Below are 12,810 nucleotides of genomic sequence, written 5' to 3'. Positions count from 1 at the left end.
GCATCAGCTCTGATATGAGGATGACTAGCCTCGTCGCCTCATTGTCGGTTAGATCTTTCGGTAGCTCGATTTCTCTGCCCTCCTCCAGTGCCATCCAGATGGCGTGGAAGACGCTCATGATGTCGTCGGAATAATCCCGCACCTCCCTTCACGGGTTGTTGGTGGGGGTGGAGGAGGCAGTGATGGCTGTGTACGCGGAAACGGCAGAGAATTCTGTGGCGGCGGACCGAAGCAGTAGTCCCGATCGCCGAGGAACCCCTCCTTCCGCATGTTGTCCAGTACAGCACCCCGGTGGTGGTAGTTGTCCCACAAGGGGGATTTGATGGCGCGGTCAGGGTCATGGAGATCCGACGGGAGAATGGCCCGCATTCGCTGGATCTCTTGGAGCCGCTCTAGGACGGAATGTGGGACCGGCGGGATGGGCACCCACGCGCTCGATATTTTAAACTTTACTTTTTTACATAGGGTTAACACAAAACGGCAATGACACTATCTAATTGTGGTCACGTGCCCTATAATTGCCGGGGCTAATCGTAGTCATGCGCCCCACAGGCTGCCGGTATGAACGGAGGGTCTAGTACCTTCAGGGGCTTGACGCGACCCCAAATCTCACGCTCCCTCTCGTCATGGCGACGCTCGGCCCTGGAATGGACATGAACTCCACCCTTTCGGTAGGTTTAACGAGATGTGGTATGGACATGGTCACCGTACCATGCGGTCGTTCCATAATAAAACAACCAGAGAAGCACTAGGTTTGATGGGTTGTGGTACGGTCAAGGCCACCGTACCATGCACCCGTACCAAAAATCATAAAAATGACTCAAGAAATAGACGAAGTGGCATTAGGTTTAGCAAGTTTTGGTATGGTCATGGTCACCGTACCATGCACCTGTACCAAAACTCGTAAAAATAATTTGAGAAATCAGATGAAGAGGCAGTAGGTTTAACGACCCATGCTACGAGTGGGTACCCGTACGTTCCGCCCGTACCACCAGTCGACAAACCTACCAATTTTATCTGAATGAAACAAGGAGGAAGAAAATGAAGCTGAACTGAAAGATTTAGGTGGAGTTGCAAATGGATAAAAGTATTTTAGATGGTCTAGTGAACACCATATCTTTGCCTTATTTCTTCCTCGGGTGAGGTGATGAGGATTACCTCAATGGAGTTTTTTTCTTCAGCCAGGTAGTGTTTTAAACATTGTACATTGAGAATCCAAGGAATACCTTTACAACTCCTGAGTTATAAGCTTCTTTGAACTTCGAATGATCCTTCCAATTTTCACTAAAGGTTCCCTAAAAACAACATTAAAAGGGAGTTGTACAACAAAACTTTATTCCCTTCTTTGAATTCCCATTTCTAATCCTTCTATCATGCCACATATTAACTTTCTATTTTAAAAGTCTAGCGCTTTCATAATCTTTATTTCTAAGTTATCCTAAAGCACGAATATCCAGTAAGTGTTTTCCCGCTGGAGTTTTATAGTCATAGTTCAAATACTTTATAGACTAGTAAGCCTTGCGTTCTAGTTCTATGGGCAAATGACAAGATTTACCATATACCATATTGTATGGTGCCATCCCTATTGGATTTTTGATGGCGGTTCGGTATGCCCATACAACATAGCTTAACTTAGTTGACCAATCCTTGCTTGGTTCGGCAATTGACTTCTCCAAAATTCTTGTATCTCCCTGTTAGAAACTCCACTTGTCCACATGCTTGTGGATGATATGGTAACGAGGCTTGGTGCCTGACTCCGTACTTGTGTAGAAATTTCCTAAAAGCTCCTTTCAAAAATGATTTTTGCCATCGGTTATAAGGAATCTAGGAACCCGAAACTTGGGAAAATGATGTCATTGATCATCCTAATCGACGTAGCTTCATCTGCATGAGAAGTTGTTAGGGCTTCTACCCATTTAATAACATAATCAACAACTACAAATTTATGAGTATTTACACTTGATGGTATGAATGGCCCCATGCAATCCATTCCCCAATCATCAAACGGTTCTATAACCAAATTGTAGTTCATATGCATTTTTTGTCTCTTACCAATGTTACAGATTCATTGACATGCATCACAATGTTTTAACCAACTTATTATATTCTTCAAATAAAGTTGGCTAATAAAATCCTGATTGCAAAACTTTATCTGTTGTTCGATCACTAGCATGATGCCCTCCATATGGAATACTATGACAAGCCAGTAGGTTAGAATCCATCTCGTGATCAGGTACACACCTAATGATTTCATCAAGACTGTGGCGGTACATATAAGGATCATCCCAAAAGTTATATTTCAAACCATTAAAGAACTTCATTCTTTTATAGCAGTCGTAATTTAGAGGTGAAACTGACTAACAAGAAAATTAGTAAAATCTGCATACAAGGGTTCCTTATTCCCAATGGAAAGAACATGCTCTCCTGGAAAAGATTCATCGTTTGGTACTGGATCATCCATTACTCCATCCATGCCCGAAAAATGGTCAGCGACGGTCCTTTTTGTGTAAAAAATTTGTAAGTCGTACTCTTGTAGTAATAAGACACCCCCCCCCCGATCAATCGAGGCTTTGCATCCTTCTAAGGAAGAAGGTATCTTAAATCTCTATGATCTAAACTTATCATGGGAGTTTATTATATATGATCTAAACTTATCATCTAAAAAAAATGATAGCTAGAGATTATTTTAGAGTAATACCAAAGTTTCTTTGTTCATTAGTAATAGGCGACTACCATAGTGAATAACAATAAGTTTCTTTTCTTCATCACTTTGTCCTAAAATAGCTCATGTACCAAAATCGCTAGCATCACAAATTATTTCAAGTGTTTCTCCCAACTTGGCGGTTGGCTAATAGGAGTAATGGTGAAGGCCCCTTTTATTTGCTGGAAAGCTAATATACAATTGTTACCAAAGGAAAATAAAAGGTACATCTTTCTCTAGAAGATTAATTAGAGGTGCACTATCTAGCTTAGCAAAGTCTTTACTAAATATTCCAAAAAACTTGCATGTCCTTGATTTTTTTCAAACCTTTTAAATCTTGTGGTCGTTATTTTAACATTTCATTCGTCCAAACTTATACCTTTTTCATAAACTCTTTGACCAAATATTATTTTCTATCTTATCATAAAGTGGCAAAGCTCTCAGTTGAGCATTAACTTAGACTCCTTACATGGCTGCAAGACTTTTTTGAGGTTATATATATAGTGATCAAAGGAAGTTCCATAGAAAACAAATTTGTCAAAAAGGACTTCCACAATCTTTTCTGCATAATCTCAAAAAAAAATTACCATGCATCTTTGAAAAGTAGACGTTGCATTGTATAAATCAAACGGCATTCTTCTATCAGCATACATACCATAAGCACAAGTTAAATTAGTTTTCTCTTGATCTTTCGAACCTGAATATGCATCTAAGAAACAGTAACAAGAGTGTGATTACAATCTATCTAATATTTGTTCCATGAAGGGAGGTTGATGGTATTTTATAGTTTCATTTTTTAATTTTCTCAAATAAACACAAATTTAATATTCCGTAATAGTTCTAGTAGGTAACACTTCATCAATATCGTTTTGGATAACAGTTACTCCTCCATGCTTCGGGATGCAATGAATAGGGTTAACCCACTAACTATCAGAAATATGATAGATGATACATGCATCAAGTAAGCGAACTAACTTTTTTCTTACCACATCCTTCATTCGAGGGTGAACATGTTTCTGAGTATCAACTATACGCTCCAAATCTTCAAAGATAGGAATTCTATGCATACAAATAGAGGGACTAACTCCTTTGAAATCATCAATTGCATACCTAAGTACTTTCTGGTTCTCCTTCAAGATGGTTAATAACTTTTCTTCTGTGCCTCAAATATTAGAACTAATAATAACATGATAATTATTTGCCTCTTTAAGGAATGCATATGTCAATTCATTTTGCAAACGCTTGAGCTCCAATGAAGTAGTTTTACTGACTCTTGTGAAATACGCTATTTTTCTCGCATTTAAACCCTTAGCTAAGTCAATAAATTGACTAAGTTTACCTCTCAGTTTGTCATTAATGACTAACTATTGCAAAGATGTGAAATCTCTCCTATCTTTGAATGGTGTGCAGGAAATCATGTCATAATGACAAATGGACCTGCAATTACTGAAGAAAATCACGTCACAAGTGCAACAAAGTTGACTAGGCTTAAAGAGGCGGTTCCAGAAGGTTTAACAGACATCGGTACATGCAAACCCCACCTGTACTTCCTGCCGCAGGATTCCCGAGGTCAAACCCTATAAGTTCCGTGAAGGACCCGACGCCAAAAGGAGAGCCATTCGTCGCCAAACAGAGCCGGCATCCATCAGATCCATCTACACCACACCCAAGGATATCCACCACCATAGTTCATCCATTCCATCTACAATCTCCTCCATAGCCATAGCCATCACCATTGTAACCGAGATCTCCCTGAGAATTGGCGATCATTGTAAGAATATTGTGATTTCAGTCCAAGTATTTGCTACAATGATTTCTATCTTTGATATTGATCTTGATATTATGTGTGACTAGTCCTCACGGCCTGCGGGTTAGGGTGAATCCTTGCAGCATTTATGTGCATCTAATCTTATAATATGTGTAAGGATTGAATAGGAGTTTTGCAATCTTGTATCCTTGTCTCTTTGCCTCGATTTGATGATCTGCAGGTACCCATGTCTATCGGATCGATCAAGGGAAGAGGCGGGATGAGTGGAGAACGGCGTGCTACCACAAAACCTCAGTTACATAAAGGGGAAAGTAACGGTACATGTTTAGTGATTCATTCAGGATCAATGGCACAATCATCTAGCTTAATGCTTTGGTCTGTATTCATTTACTTAATAACTGTTGTTACTCACGGCTGTCGGAATAGTGGTTGGACCAAGAGGCTCTTGTCACCTCTGACTTTAGGGGCAAGTGTATTTACGGATGTCCTGCTCACAAATCTCTTATCTATTTTATTTACTACACATTTACGCTTTCTGTCTAAATGTATGCATTGCAAGAGAAACCTTAACCCTAGCGTATTTCCACCATTGAACACAACCCCTTTAGGAGTAAACAAGATAGGTCCGGTAAACATAAAATCGAAGTAACAAGAAATTCTTATAGACGTTTACTTTACACCATTTTAGCAGTGCTTCCCAACGCTCGATTAAACCTAGGTCTTCTAGGGAAAAAACTTACCATACTACAATCCATAATCCGGATTGAAGGTATCATTTATCATCCTCTTCTGTTTATAATTCCTCCAAGGAAGATGTCTAAAATTACCTCCTCAAGCGTAATGTTGAGGTGAGTATCAAATATAATTTATCTATATCATTACATTCATCATTGGTGAGGCCTCTCTCTAAAGAATCCTCGGAAGTTCCCAAATGATTAGTGGCCATACAAGGGAGTATGGTGTTCTCCTTAGTATATGTTGTCTTCTCATAAGGTTGATTCTTAAATCTAGAGAAGTTAAACTGGATTTCATATTCCCGAAACTTAAGTGATTTCAACTCTCTTTTATGATTAATTTATATTTAAATTTATTATAAAAGGTCTACCAAAAATGATAGGATAAAAAGAATCATGAGGTATATTCATAACAAAATCAATAGAGAGCATGTGCGGACCAAGAAATATATGAGAATTCTTAATTATGCCCATGGGCATTCTAATAACCCTATTAGAGAGTAAAACTAATGTATTTGTGGGTTCCATCTTGAGGTAATCTAAGTTGTGAGATATCTCCTTAAAAATGGAATATGAGCTTATGTTAATATGTGAACTTTCATCACATAAGCCTTTTTAAGGAATTCCTCCTAGAATACATGCCATCATAGGTTTAACCCCACATATACCTTGGCTTCTATGTTCAATAATCTTTGAAATCCCGTTATTTAATATGATCATATCATCACATGGTGATTCGGGCTCAATGAGATTTCAAGTATGTCCATATTAATTGGTCATCATGCCTTGTGTTGTAATGAGTCTTCTCATTCAAATTGCCTTTATCCTCAGTTTGAGATGCAACTTATATTTCTTCTTCTTGAATAGCAACTGTTGAGGTAGAAAGCTGCTCAAGTTCTTCCTTCTCATTTGCTGGTATTTGTAGATACTCATAATTTTTTATATCATTTTTGAAAGAGTATCGAAGTCAACTTGGAGATTTCCAAGTAAGTCATCTATCCTTCCAGTTTCTAAGAAGGCTTCAATACATTCACATCAATATAGTGTTCCAATACTATTTATTTCTAGCAACCAAGATGTACTGGTATGATAGATTTCATCGAAAATGTGCCAAGCATCATCAATTGGTAAATAATGATGTGGGCATACCTTATCGGGTACCCACCATTACCCTGCTGGGTGCGATCCAACCGGAGGCCCATGAAGCCGATGGCGCAATAAGCAAATGAAGCCTAGATCTGGCATGCAACACAAGTACAAGTCCATACGGGGATGGTTGAACATGTAACTGGCCCGGAGTCTTGAGACCTGGAATCCTATAGAAGGACTAGGAGGGATCGACAGAGAGGACAAGATACACACTACGTAACCTAGACCATAGCAGAGCCATCATGACGAGATTCAAAACCCTAATCCTCCTCAATCAAAGTAGACAAGCATCGCGTAGGTTTTTTCCTCGGGGGGCTGAAGCTGGGTAAATCATGTTCCGTGTGTTGTGTTGTTGTACGCCGACAAATCCACCATGGGCCCTTCTTCCCTAAAACCCAAGTCCGCAATCATGGGCATTGCGGTAGTACCCCAAGTCACATAAAGGATCCATAACAAGTTGAATCTAAGAGATCTCCGTATCTACTGCTAAGTCCTCCATATAAAGTTTGTAAAACTAACGAGAGTGGTAGTTCATGGTGATGACAACATTTAAGCATTTTTGTGAGCTAAGGTAACATTTTATCATGTCCTCATCTGGGTGGTACTTAAAATTAATGATCATGTGTCTTTCTCCATAAGTTTTATTTTGAGGATAATAGTGAGTTTCGAATACATCAAATAAATTATCCGAAAATCTCAGTTATGTCTGTGGGAAATATTTTATACCAAACGCGTGCATCTTTTTCAAAAGTTTTACTAAAATGTCGCAGTCTAACATCCTTATCAGTGAAAGCATTCATTCTAAAATTTGAACTGACTTCTTCGAAATATGCAATATGTGAGTACGGTTTTTCAGTAGTGTGGTTGCCACCATTTCAGTGTGCCATGGGTGATCAAATCACCTATAGCTATTTTCCTAATAGTGAGTGTGGAACAAATCAAGCAGATAAGGATTGATTTCATAACCTTCGGTGTTTTTCTATAAAGATGCCTTAACGAAGGAATCATGGTGTGGTCCTCTAGATTCGGCAGGTGAGTTGTTACACACTCCTTAGCGGATTTCGACTTCCATGACCACCGTCCTGCTATCTTAATCGACCAACACCCTTTGTGGGTTCTAGGTTAGCGCGCAGTTGGGCACCGTAATCCGGCTTCCGGTTCATCCCGCATCGCCAATTCTGCTTACCAAAAATGGCCCACTTGGAGCACCCGATTCCGTGGCGCGGCTCACCGGAGCAGGTGCTTGAACTGCGCACAACTTAATGACGTGTTTAAATGATGGTACATAATTAAGGAAATTCATGGTGTTTTTCTGGAACCTGCAAACAACTCAATGCAAGTAGTAAAATAAAATAACTTAGAAAAAAACAAAAAACATTAAGCTCCCCAACAACGGCGCAAGAAAATAACGTGATGTCTGCAAGATCACATAATGTGTGTAGCTAGATTTTAAAAGTAATTGCATCGAATCCACGATAGAGCTGATTGGTAATGGTTTTATTGACTTTCGCTATCTTCACTAAACTTTACTTAAGAGCTATTCTTAGTTCTAAGCAAAATAAAACATAATGATTGAGAAGTAACACTGTAATAGTAAATAAATCTGTCAAGAGAGTTGAGACAATCTTAATGCTATGAAGTACTTGAAACTCAATGGTTGTGAAGTTTTCTCGGGGACTTGCGGATTTACCTCTAGCATGCTACTAAGTTGAATAGGATTTAATATGTTTTGTATGCATGTGTGAAGTGAGGAGAGGCCCGGATAAATGTCCTCCTAGAAGCACTTATCCACACCCCTCATAACCACTACCTTCCCCTCACATATCTTGAAGGTCTAGTAATTAAGGGTCTACCAATGGCTATGGACATATGCTCTTGTACCTCATATCCCTCGTTGAGACATGGTTGAAAGAGATGGAGGATTCTATCACTTTACTCCCACGTACCTGCAAGCACGCTCAATGATGATTACCTTCAACGTCCCTAATGGAAAATATTGCATGGTGTACAACATACAACATCATTGAAAATAACCACCACTTTCAAAATTAAACAAGATAAATCTTTATTTCAAACAATAGAAGTGCTAGGGGTCCTCCATATACCCAAGAATAAATGGAACTACTCACTCACGTGGGGCCATCAAATAACACCACCATAAATATAAATTAAGTATGATGGATCAAATGAATATGAGTGCAAACCAATCTAAGATTTGGTATTACAACAAGATGGATGATGATGACGACGATGATTGTTGCGATGGTGTTGTTGATGATGATGAAGATGATGCCTAAGCCTCCAAGATCCAAACAATGGTGTGGTGGATCCCCTTTGGCTAGTTCCTCTACAGATCCCTTCCGGAGGCGAGGTTTCGTGATTTTCTGGTCTCTCTGTGTCTCTGATTCGAGATCCGTCTTCACAAGGTTGACATATTTGACGAGGGGAAGCCGTCACCATGTGGTACAGTTGCATCGTCCGGTTGGGTGTGAAGGTACCCCTGGTTGTTAAGTTTTCTATTTCCGCGGATTTCATCCTTGGTTTTACTTTTGGGTGCATGCCAAATGCAAGGAAGATGTTTTAATGCCTTCAATCATAATTCCCATGTATGATCTCTTTTATTGATTTTTAGTCCTCCTCCTTAAAGGTGGGATCATGGTGAAACAAGCAAAGTAGACGCGTGCTAGAGCGGTAAAATGACAAAAAATTCCTACTACTTTAGGAATTTATGTGTGGTAAAACATATCGCTTTTTGAACTCATCAATAGCCTAAAGATGATGTCCATCGGGGAGCCGCAAACGGAGTGTGTAGTTATTTGTGTCCATCTGGCCTGCAGTTCTAGCCCAAATTTTGGTCAGATTTGCGGTTGCCGCGAACAACGCGCATTCACACGTGTCCTCGCTAGATTTTTCCGGGCCCGCGTGTCAGTGACCGAGGGAGGCAAGGTGACAACGGATCCATGCGGTCTAGCCTCATGCATACCTTAACTCCTTATTAATGGGGAAGCTTCCCAAACCCTAGAGCGCTCGAATCCCTCATGACGAAGGAGGCGGCAGGTGGTTCTGTCCTGGCCGTAACAACCACGAGGCGAGCGGGTTAATTAGACAGATGCGGCAATGGTAGAGCCCGAAGAAATATGTAAATTATATTTATTTATTTTCAGTTAACACTTGTTTTTTGCGGTTTAATGCTGTTGGGACCGCCTGCAAGAGCAAACAAACTAGAGACTTTTCCTATCAACGGGCCAGTGCAAACCGACTCAAACAAACATTTTAGCTATCCGTGGTTCGAAGATGGCCTTGCAACCCCTATAGAACGAACCCTTCTCCTTCTCAAAGCTTTTGCCCCCGCGGTCGGCCACCTATTCAGCAGTGTCACCGTCCTCCTCTACATCGTCCACCTGCTCTGCTGCTCGTCCTCCCCAGCCAGCACCATGCCACTAGAGGCCTACGGCCATCACCTCGAGATATTCCATAATGTCTGCACCTACTAGTTCTGGCAACCGCCCAAGTGTTCTTCTGGTGGGGCGACTTGCGGGAGCACCAAGGAAGTCGTGTGGAGGAACTAGTCATGCATGGGGTAGCAATCAAGGAAGGGTTATTGCACCATCGTCACTACACTGACGTAGGCCTCCATCAGTCATCAGTGACATAATACATGCCTTGGCCCTTGGGTCGCTACGTGTACAGTGTACTCAGACTAGTTTCATCGTGGACTAATTAAACTGAAGGGGAAAAAAAGACGTGTACTACTCAAACAGTTTCAGTTTCACGCCCTGAAACTAAATTAACCTGACCTGTTCTCTTCACCTGAAACTTAATTTTCATCATCCTCTTCTATGCCACGCCAGAACACGCCCCGCCACAATTTCGATAAATCATCTCTAGTGCTCACCATCGATCATTCGTAGTCGTAACACATGGTTACCCGTGTCTGGATTTGCATGATACTAGTACTATACAGTTGCAAATTTGTGTAGGGGGTTTGGACCGTTGCGCGTTCTTAATGACGCGTGTATTCAAAGCTGTTTGGTCCATCACTCCATCGTCAATTCGTCCTGGAGTATCAAATTATGAGCGACACCTCCATATTTTAATAGAAAAAGACTTTTCGGTACGACTCATCGCTGTTGATTGAGTTCTTCTCTGTTGGTCTACTTTATTTTGATGGTTTACTGACTCTGCGGGTACGGCGACCTCATCAACACCATGGCTGACATTACAACAATAGAAATGCTGCGGTGGTGGCCTTTTCAGGTCCAACGTATGTTCTATTTGTAGATATGCTATGTGTGTTTGCTTCTGTGCATGTTCTATCTTCATCCAAAGCTTAAGGCTTATATTTATTTTAAAAAATCAAAACAAGTAAAGTTTAATCAAACATTTAGAAAATTCTATCTACAAATATGATATTTTATAGGTACCATCAAGGTTCAAAAAAGCGCTAAGCGCGAAGCGAGCGGTGAGGCTCTGCCTAGAGAAATTACCGCTTAAGCGAGCTTAAGGGCCGGCAAAACAGGCATATGTAAATCTAAAATAGAAAATATTGAATAACCCCACTTAGTTCTGTATTATTTCTGGTCCAACACAAGGCCCAACATGACGCCTCTTGCTTCTCAGGTCGTAGCCAAACACATGACCCCCTCCAAAAGGCCCAATAACCTCACGCACTGCAAATAAATTGATCCCCTCATGCTTCCCAGCCTCCCAGATCCCAGGTCATAGCCGCCACTCACGCACGCCCGTCTGTCTCACTTTGATCCCCTCGATCTGGACTAGAAGAGGACGAGGGGAACGAGTTGCTGGAGGAAGGGGACCCTGTCTAGGTGGCCTTGAGGAAGATCTAGAGGGCGGCACGAAAGAGGAGCTTGACCAGTGGCGCGGAGGAGCTCCAGTGTTGTCGCCTCTTGCTTCTGCCTCGACGCGGGAGTAGAATTGGGATGCGTACGGAATTCCTAACCCTAACCCTCTTGCTTCTGCCTCGACAACGCGTGAGAGCCCGCCTCCACAGCTCCTCCTCGCTTTTCCTCTCGCTCAGGCCGAAAGCTGAGCGGAACGGCTCCGCTTAGCTCTAATCTACACTTAAGCGTACGCTCAGGAACGCTTTTTTGAACCATGGGTACCATATGTAAATATATTTAATTATCTATCTAATGATATTAATTTTGTATTTTACATGTTAATGACATTTGGTAAAAACTTTGTCAAACTTGACATAGTTTAACTTTCTAAAAATAATATAAGCCTCAAGCTTTGGGATAGAGATAGTATATGATTAAATTTGCTATTGCTTTTATGGCAGTAATTTCGGTAATTAAGCTCACTCGAAAATTTCCAAATAATCTATGTTAACACATGATTATCTCTCTCGTGATTTCGATGATACTATACAGTTGCAAATTTGTGTAGGGTTTGGACCGTTGTGCGTTTTTAATGCCTGTCATATATTCAAAGCTATTTGGCCCATCACTCCATCTTCGTATCAAATTACAAGCAACACCCTCATATATTTTCTGAAAGAAAGGGACTTCTCGGTGTGGCTGCTCGCTGTTGTTTGAGTATTTCGTTGTCTACCTACATCGTCCTTCTCGGTTTAATTTATTGCTTCTTTGGCAGGCTCTACGGGTTTGGCAACCTCATTAGCAGCATGACCGACATTAACAATAGAAATGATGTTGTGGACCGTGGTGGCCTTTCCAGATCCAACATACTCCCTCCAGTTCAGTTTATGAGGAACGTACTTAGTTTAAGTAAAACTATAATCACTAATTTAATTAATGAAATCTGAATTATATGTCACAAAATTACACCGTTAAAAACTTCTCTTGAATATTAATCCAACGATATAATTTTTATGGCATATATCTCATATTTTATTGACTAAATATATGGTCAAAGTTTTTCTTAAACGACGTGCATACCTTATAAACTGAACCAGAGGGAGTATGTGCTTCTCTTTCTCACTCTTAGCTCTTTCTCACTCTTAGCACTAGTAGTTGTTCTATTTGCATATATGTTAGGTGTGTTTGCTTGTTTGTGTGTGGTTAAATTTTTTAGTGCTTTTGTAACGGTTCGATAATTAAACTCTCAGAAATTTCCTATCAACCTAATACTTAAAACACGATTACCCCTCTCTATCTTGATTCTATGATATACTATACAGTTGCAAAATTGTGAGCGGTTTGGACTGGTGCGTGTTCTTAACGACGTCCATGTATTCAAGCTCTTTGGTCCATGGTCATATCAAATTACTAGCACCCCTATATTTCTAAATGAAAAGGGCTGGCCGGCAGCTAGTGGTGCCAAAATAGTGGTGACCTGTCTCACTAGAATGCATGCATCTACCAGTGAATGCTTGCCATTTAGAACTTGCGAGTGGATGGCCAACTCAAAATCTGTTACAATACTGTGTACAGTGCATAAACTTTCAGCTAACGGCTATAGAAATTGAAAAGACC

The sequence above is a fragment of the Lolium rigidum genome, unplaced genomic scaffold (assembly GCF_022539505.1).
Source record: "Lolium rigidum isolate FL_2022 unplaced genomic scaffold, APGP_CSIRO_Lrig_0.1 contig_17489_1, whole genome shotgun sequence".
Lineage (NCBI taxonomy): Eukaryota > Viridiplantae > Streptophyta > Magnoliopsida > Poales > Poaceae > Lolium > Lolium rigidum.
This window is presented reverse-complemented; position numbering follows the sequence as displayed.